At 35.6% G+C, this 7,999-nt stretch overlaps 1 protein-coding gene across 3 annotated transcripts in view; it reads right to left on the bottom strand.

Moving 5' to 3' along the window:
• LOC126975257 (cuticle protein 16.5-like) overlaps window positions 1-7,999 on the bottom strand; it is a 351,637-nt gene that overhangs the window by 180,413 nt on the left and 163,225 nt on the right. The gene's annotated exons all lie outside the window — the stretch shown is intronic.

Raw genomic sequence — 7,999 nt, 5'->3', positions numbered from 1 at the left:
AGAATCATCACAAATATAATTAACATACCTAGTGTCTTGGCGTTATCTTCTCTTCATCCAGCCTAACGAGCAATTGGTCTAGGTTCGAGTCTCCATCCGAGACGCCCCGCGCCTGTGAGCTATTATCGGCCTCCAATGTTGCCCGGCTTCGCTGGAAAAGTTTTTTTGAGGTTCCACGATAGAGGAGGTTTTAGTCGGTAGGGGAGCCCGGCATATGAGCCCCGTTTCGGGGTGTAAATACGTAAAGGCCTGAATGTATTTTTCCAAATTGCGAAAAAGAGCTAAGAAACTCATTCAGCAGTTTGGTTGTTCCCTGAAACTGTATTGTGAAAAAAATTCCATGAGGATGACCTTCGGAAGCATTATCTAGTGGGGATGATATTTTAGTTTGGGTGGGAGATTTCAAGTAAAACTTAAGTGTTGATCTTTGGAAGACTCTCTGGATAAATGTGTAAGAAGACACATGATGAAATGATGTCTCTATGCATTGCATCAACAGTTGTGAAGAGATGCATGCTGGCTTTGGCGTTGATAACCAGATGACGGCGAGTGCCTCTAAATCTCGAGATACGGGCACTTAGGTAAGTAGTTAAAAATAGGGTTTATGGTAGATAATATCATAAAAACCTGAGTTTTCTTGCCACTGATAACAGAGGTACGTACCAGAATTTTGGTCACCTGTCAAATCGGTTAGACGCCTGGATAACTCTGTTATGAGTATTTGTGCCTATGAACCCCAAGGGCCTATCTTCGCCACCCCAAAGGGTACAAATATGTATCCATAACCGAGTGATGCATATTTGCTCCTCTTTAGGTTTTCTGGACTTTCCACCACTGTACCTGCCGCCCTAGATTTTGTTCAATAAGAGAGGGCGCTCTCGTAGAGGGCGCTAGAGTGTCCACACAAGTCGCATCGCACACCAGCGGTTCTCCACGACTCCAGAGAATCTAAGTCATACCATCAGGCCTAATTTTAAACGACGTCATGTGATGCAATAGCACTTAGCAAACAACGACTATGTTTATACGTCATCAGATATAAAAGGTGTAAATATACACGTGAAAAATAATTCAGCATTGAAGACAGGGTATTCGTCTACGAGGTGGGTTCATGCCATTATACCTTGCACTTACATTCGTAGCTTTATTCATTTATTTTTATTTTATTTTATGGAAGAGGAAGGCAAGCGAGCGTGTGTGGTCACACGACCACGTTCTCATGAAACACCCAACGTATCACAGGAGCTTGCTGACTTTTGAGGAAGGTTTTTTTGTAGGTCCCTGACTTCGAAGGGCTTATTAGCAAAGGCCTTCTCTAATTCTCCAGTGCTTCCGGCCAAGAGCAATGCTGGTCCAATATAAGCCTAGTGTCTGGTATAATTCATCCTTCCATCTTTTTGAGGGCTATCCTATGAGCCGTTTGACTTCTCTTGGATACCAAATAGTGACCTGTTTGGACCATTTTACCAGGTTTTAGCGCAGAAAATGAAATTTATCAATCCAATAAAACATAATTACTCATTCTTTATAGAAAAAAATAGGAGTGGGTAAAAATATATCTACGGTTCAGCAGACGAATATCAAATTTACATTCGATTTTACTTGTTTACATTATCAATATGTGTCACAGTATCTTTTAAAAATATATTTAATGTGAAACTATATAGTCAAATAAAGTCAAAGTCAAATAATTTTTATTCAAATAGGCTTAAATTAAGCGCCTTTGACTCGTCACTACAAATATTTCCTTTAAATTACTGAATTTACCAAAATATGTCCGTAAAAAGTTGAGCTCATGAGAAGAACATACAGGGAACTCAACGGCCACTCTTTTCAATCAAATAGAGTATTTTAAAATGGCTGTAATATACATAACAAATTAGTTTGTGAAGTGCATATGAGTCGTGTTTAAATAATACCTATAAATTATTTCATAAAAAAAAATATAAATTATCGTATATTGTATGCATCAACCTTTACAGCTTAAACTCATTGTTTATGTAAGGATGCTTAGTGAACATGGAATTGTATCCAACAAATACAATGATTTATTAACTATAACAGACAGACCAGGCACCACAGGCACCCTTTCACTAGTTGACGCATGGACCAGCCATTGTTCCCTTCGCACATACTTGTGGGAAGGAGATGAACTGGCACACGACGCCGCCGCAAGCAATGCCATTCAGTGACCATGACGAACCATGTTACAGCATACCTGCGGATGATAACTAAAAATTACAAAATGAATGCCAGCCAAATGCATATAATCTAAATCAACAGCAAAAAATGAAATAAAAACAACATGATAAGTGGAGACAAAAAATGTGTTCCTTAATTATTAGAATATTATTACACTCGTAAACAATCACCTCGAGATCTGATACTTGATACGACCTTTGGCTTACTTCCGCAGATGATTCTTTTAAATAAGCAGTTGTTTAGATATGGCCGTCACTCGACCAATCTATATATACACGTGGAAATGCATAAACAAATAACGAATAACATTTTAACATCTTCCGACTAATATATTAATTAAATGATTGTTTTGTTAATATTAATAAACACAAGTCATATGATCAGGTAATTGATAAAATTCAGTTTTAAACTTTTATAGTGGTAATTTTTCTTGCTATATAAGTATTTATGTTAGCGGCAATGTGTATAATATGGTATTCTATACAATTTCTGCAAACATAGAATACCTAGCTAGTTTAACTGTGCTGTTTACGCACATAGCCTCTTCACTGCCCATAGCAAATAGCCGTTATACCATCTTTGTGCTCCAGAAGAGGGCTATTCGCGCTATTTATAACCTAGGTCCTAAAGAATCATTGATAGCAAAATTTTAAGAAACAAACATTTTGACTGTTGCCTCTCAATTATATAAATTTATTTAATCAAACAAAACAAATCTTATAACTATATTAACAATACTATGACTGCATAAAATTAAAACTATCATTACGGGGAAGCGTACCAAGAATACTGGCAGCATTTCCACGTTGGATAGCTAGGCTGATCCGTTAACCGAGATAGCTGCCAGCGCTTGGGTTTCCAGTAGCCTTATTGAGGCGCGAAGATAGTATTTTTTCCTCTTAATATATTCTTGATAATGTTATGTATGTAGATAGGAATACATAAAAAATATTAACATACACAGCAAAGGGGAATATGTACTTCCAGAACACCTGTGTATGGCGGATGAAATTAACAATCATTTCCTGGATGTACCTGGAAATAAAATTGTGCCTGCTTCTGAAATTGATTATTACCTAAATCATAAGAGAGGGGATTTCACGTTCTCCATTACAACTGTGTTAGAAACTGATATTCTTAAACATCTTCGAAGTTTACATTCAAATGCATTGGGGTGTGATGGAATTTCATTAGACATGTTAAAGTTATCTCTACCATACACAAGTAAGATTATTACAGCTATAATCAATCTCTCCATTGCATCTTCAACTTTTCCATCTGCTTGGCGTAAATCCCTTCTAACTCCGCTGCCAAAAATTACAAATCCTTCTTCCTTTAAGGACCTCAGGCCAATTAGTATTTTGCCATGTATGTCGAAAGTCCTAGAAAAAGTAATCTATGAACAGCTCAGAGGATTCTTAGAAAAAAATGACCTACTTCCACAATTACAATCTGGCTTTAGAAAACATAGGAGCACGACTACTGCATTATTAGATGTGGTTGATAATGTTCTTGAAGCCCAGGACAGAGGAGAGTGTACCATTTTGATTTTATTAGACTTTTCCCGGGCTTTCGACTCAATTAACCACGAACTACTTTTAGCGAAACTCTCTTTTTACGGTTTCAAATCTGAGACTATTTGCTGGTTCAAAACCTTTATTTGTAATCGTTCACAAGTCGTCAACTTTAGGTGTGAAAATGGTCTTAGCACTTGTATCTCTCGTTGCGCCCATGTTTGTAGAGGAATTCCTCAAGGCTCAATTTTAGGGCCACTTCTGTTTATACTTTACACAGCGGATATCGCTAACTGTATAAAGAATTGCAAATACCATATCTATGCTGATGATATACAGTTGTATATATCTTTTAAAGTAGGAGATTTGAATTTTGCTCTTGCGAAATTACAGGAAGACCTAAATCGCATTTCTATATGGTCAAAAAATAACTGCCTTGAGTTAAACGCGAAAAAAACAAAATATATGATATTAGGAAGTAACCATCAAGTCAACACAACATCAGACCATAAACCCAAAATTTTTATAAATGGAGAACAAATAGACAGAGTCTCTGAAGCGCGCAACCTGGGAGTTGTATTTGACGAATCCTTGCGATTTCAAAATCACATTCTTGGTGTCGCGAAAAATTGTTTTTATAGGTTAAAGTTACTTTATCGCATCAGAAATTCGCTAAGCGTTTGGGTTCGCAAAGAGTTATGTGAATCACTTATTCTCTCTAAATTTAACTACGCTAATACAGTGATTGGGCCTAGGTTGTTGGTGGCTTCAAAAAAACTTATACAAAGGGTACAAAATGCTTGCACAAGATTTTGTTATGATATTCCTTACCGTGCACACGTAACACCCTTTTTGAACACCAACAACATAATGAAGATGGAATTACGTAGGCAATTTCAGTTTGCCTCGTTACTTTTAAACGTTTTTTTTTAACGTTACTGTTAAAAGGCTTAGGTGGTTATCCGACTCAAATGAGAGTTATCAGACGCGTCACGGCAAGACTCTCCTTGAAGTGCCTCTACACGGTACCGCAGCATTTAGGGGTAGCTTTAAATACAGCGCCTCCAAATGCTGGAATGATTTGCCGCCACCTATTAAAGATCAAAAAAATTTGTTCTCCTTTAAAAACAAACTGAAATCTTTTCTATTAGAAAAACAAAAATGTTCAGAGGCATAAAATCAAAAATAAACAGCATGAATAAATAAAATAAAAAATCAAAATATGTCTTATTTAATAAAATTAAAATAAAAAATATTTTTAAACTCGTTTTCCAATTCAATCTTTTAGTTTCTTTTATTTTATTTTTCTACTATTTTTGGATGGTCACTTTTAAGACCTATAACAAAAGGAACCGTGTTGTCTACAGCTACTGTCAACGAGTCGACTTGGTAGGTACCTACTGAAAATCAGTACTGGAAATCATTTCCAAAAATACTGAGTGGGTGTCCTTTTCAAAACCCCGTATTTTTTTATTTGTTAATTTAACTATGTATATATGTTTTGTGATGTCATGAATAAATGCATACTTTACTTTACTTTACTTTACTTTACATAAATGTATTTGCTAGAAGCTGTCGTAACCATAATTTTAACACCAGGAATAAACATAAACTTATAATGCCTACTCAGCAAAGTCGAGTTGGTAGGTATTATGTGGGGTGATACGCTTTTTCAACAAAATCCCAGAAAATATTCAAATCATAATATGTATCACGAAATTCAAAAAATTTTTTAAAAAACCTTTGTGTGGTAAATGTTTAATATAGATGATTTCTAAGTGATACACAGCGTCCGCCTTCAGGCTATAAATAAATTTTACTGTACGATTATAAATTGTAACCAATTTTTTATTTAAAAAAAAAGCACGTTGAGTTCCTTGCGCTTCTTCTCAGGTTTTCCTAAAGTTAACTATTATTAAGTGTTAGTTGTTTAGATTACGCGCACACGCTTTTTTTATTTATTTACTTTTTAGTGCATATTATACTATTTTTTTTTAATTCGGTTGTTGTTTTGTTAAATTTACATTAAATCTTTTGATTTTTAGTTATTCTGAAGTATACTTACTAATAGTATGTCTAAATAATATATGTAGATCTACTAAATTTTGCAATGCAGCAATGAATGTAAGCGCATTGCATTTTGATAACAGACAGAACTGCCGCACCCTTACTGTAGATCGTTAAAGAGTTACATTGATTATTATATTGGACAACGACAATTACTTGACCATAAAGTCGTTACGGAAGGTAACTCAAATATCCAGCTAGCATAAAAAAATCGGCCGAGTATCGTTATTTTGCTCCTAAGAAGGCTCCTTTGCACAGGATGCCGGCGAGATTATGATTACGGCTATTTCTACCGAGAAAGAGTAATGTGTAAACATTAACGTGTTTCGGTCTGAAGGGAACCGTAGCTAGTTAAATTACAGGGCAAATGAGACTTAACATCTTATGTCTCAAGGTGACGAGCGCAATTGTAGGGCCGCTCAGAATTTTTGTTATTTTCAAGAATCCTGAGCGGCACTGCATTGTTATGGGAAGGGCGTTCCATTACCTGAACGTCCTCCTCGTCTCGTCCCTTATTATCATAAAAAAACCTTTATCATGGGTCCTATAATCAGAATCTAACCATACTCTCACCAAACTAACTTTGAAGTAAAGAAAAAAAAACATCGAAATCGGTTGGCACGATATTGAGTTAACCGTCCATTTTTCGCGTATATACTCATACCAAAAACTGGCTGAGCCTTAGAATCACACTGTCACTCACCTTAAATAAGTCTCCTATGTCGGTATTCAATCTTGGTCTCCTGTCGCTGTCTCAATACGAATCCCCACCTGACGATTGCGGGGTATCATTGCTTAATTATTAGTATAGGCTCGGATGTATAAGGATGACCGAATTTTCCTCGATATGTGCGGTTTCTTTACTGACAATTGATGGTAAGATTAGACGTTAGTTAATTGATTTTTTTTATGGAATAGGAGGACAAACGAGCGTACGGGTCACCTGGTGTTAAGTGATCACCGCCGCCCACATTCTCTTGCAACACCAGAGGAATCACAAGAGCGTTGCCAGCCTTTAAGGAAGGTGTACGCGCTTTTTTTGAAGGTGCCCATGTCATATCGTCCCGGAAACACCGCACAAGGAAGCTGCTATCTTTAACTTAATTTAAATTCACCGCAAACTCACAAAAGTACAAATCCTTGTTTGTTACCTAGATAACACTGAAAATGTTTAGAAAACGAAAAAAGGCTTAATGTAGAAAGTTGCCAATACTTTTATTGTATTTTGAATTAATCTCCGTTCATCTCTACACATTATCGCATTCGATAGAACGACTGAGAAAAACAGTGGGCCCATTCTTCCTAAGAGGTGTCTCTTCTATGCCATTTTCGTTAAAGTATGGGGAATCTAACTGGTACAAACCTTCACCTAAATGTTCGTGTAATATTTTTTGAGCTTGACTCATACCAATGCCTAGGCTTGCCCCTATCTACTGATAGGTCACTCTCTTATCTTCCTCTATCATGCGTTGCACAGCACTGATGTTATCTTCAGTAGTCGCTGTTTAAGGACGTCCCTCACGCGGATCATCATTCTGCGTCCACGCTTAAACTCGTTAAACAAATTGTAGATAGTGGCACGAGATGGGGCTTCATAAGAAATGCTAATCGCAACCTATCATAGCTTTATTGTTGACTAAGCCCACAACGAAAGTCATAATAAATCATTGATCGAAAATTATCTCGCTTTCGCTTTCGGTTCATTTTCACGTGTAACAAGAGTTTTAGATTTGCCGCCAATTCATAAAAACAAATGACAAATGAATGCAATATACTACATAAGGTTACCAAAGAGTTCGAAAATTGAAATTCAAAAAAAGTTTTTAATAATATTATTGTATATGGCATTGTTTCCCTCTTTGCTTTCAAAATAAAACACAAGAATTTCATTTTAAATTTTACTAAGCTATTGTAACATACAATAAATCAAAAATATTACTTTCAAGACTCAGTGATAAAAATATTTCTTATAGCTTAATTTTAATACTTAATATTTGTTTTTAATAAATGAACTTGACATGAAATTTTCATCATTTATTGTGAGACAGCCAAAAAGTAATCAAAATAAATCTCATAAAAATGGTTTACCGTTTTTTACAAATAATGAAATTTAATTATATTATATATAATTATTGGTAATATTAAGTGTTTCGAGTAAAATGGGAAAACTGAATAATGCAATAAAAACTATTTCGATTATTTCTTAAGATATATAA

This window comes from Leptidea sinapis, chromosome 35 (genome assembly GCF_905404315.1).
Source record: "Leptidea sinapis chromosome 35, ilLepSina1.1, whole genome shotgun sequence".
NCBI classification, from domain to species: domain Eukaryota; kingdom Metazoa; phylum Arthropoda; class Insecta; order Lepidoptera; family Pieridae; genus Leptidea; species Leptidea sinapis.
The sequence above is the reverse complement of the archived record's forward strand: the minus strand, read 5'-3'. Positions and strand labels throughout refer to the sequence as shown.